The following is a 1063-nucleotide window of genomic DNA, read 5'->3' on the forward strand; positions in this document are numbered from 1 at the left end:
TCTTATGTCGCACGTCTGTGAAACCGAAAGCTGTATCGGGAGTTTTTAATGTTGCTCTACAATTTTCTCATGGACACTTTCATAATTAGGACAGTACTTCTCGAATTAGATTAATTATTACAATTACGTAATTCAATCTTAGTAAAGGAAAAAGTTTCTGGCGGCTACTTCGCTGGAATGGGAACAATATTCACTAGGTTCTCGACAAATGCAATTGCTCTTTTTTTAATATTGATGCATAATATTTCGGACACCCTATATATGTATATAGACAAAGAGAAAGTGTAGTGCTATAACATAAATCAGAGCGATACCACTGAATGATGCCAGATTCCCATCATCTCCCTCTTCTCCTTACAACGTCTTTTCATCTCGGCACAAGCTTAATCTTAACACTATACCCATCATGGAAACTATTCAAGCCAGCTACATATAATCTCTCACATCTATAAGGGGCTCTTTTTGTATTTGAAAACAATTTCTTCCTCTTATTTCACGCCATTTAAAGGTAATCAGTGCACACTAAATATTACAACAATAGACTGCTATGAAGATGCGGTAGCGTTTATGAGTAACATATAAAGTGTTTCAACGTATTCGCACAAGCAAATGGAAAACAGCAGAAAAAATTTCTACCATGCATGTGCATGGTAGGCTTCGAACGAATGGAAGAAATGGACCATGATTCGCGTTGAGTACCACTACACCTTCAGTATTAACATTCTGATATGGACTGTACGAATACATATAAAAATGCCGAAGGGATGATCTTACATAATGAAGCTGTTCTAGTGTGCCGTGATGTATGGTCCGACCATCTCCTTCTGGCGTGGTGCTAACAGTACCAACTAAACACACGCATAGAGCTGCAACAATTCGCATATCCATGATGATTTACGAAACTAGCGAGCAAATGCTGCCGCGTAGACGCCGTACGCTTGACGGCAATACGCGCACTATATATTTCTGAAAGCAGGTGATATGTCACACATACTTATTCAGTGTTTCAATCTCTACATGCGTCATTACCTGAACTTATCAAAGACGTAATGAATCGGAAACT

The 1063-nt window shown here is 38.6% G+C and overlaps 1 protein-coding gene across 1 annotated transcript in view; it reads right to left on the reverse strand.

Moving 5' to 3' along the window:
• The window catches only part of LOC125947822 (uncharacterized), a 100280-nt gene extending 99427 nt beyond the window's left edge, over positions 1-853 (reverse strand). Inside the window, exon 1 of the transcript XR_007468519.1 lies at positions 775-853. The gene's annotated coding sequence lies outside the window, so the exon portion shown is untranslated. The remainder of the gene's footprint in view (positions 1-774) is intronic.
• Between the last annotated feature and the right edge of the window lie 210 nt (positions 854-1063).

The sequence above is a fragment of the Dermacentor silvarum genome, chromosome 8, assembly GCF_013339745.2.
Source record: "Dermacentor silvarum isolate Dsil-2018 chromosome 8, BIME_Dsil_1.4, whole genome shotgun sequence".
Lineage (NCBI taxonomy): Eukaryota > Metazoa > Arthropoda > Arachnida > Ixodida > Ixodidae > Dermacentor > Dermacentor silvarum.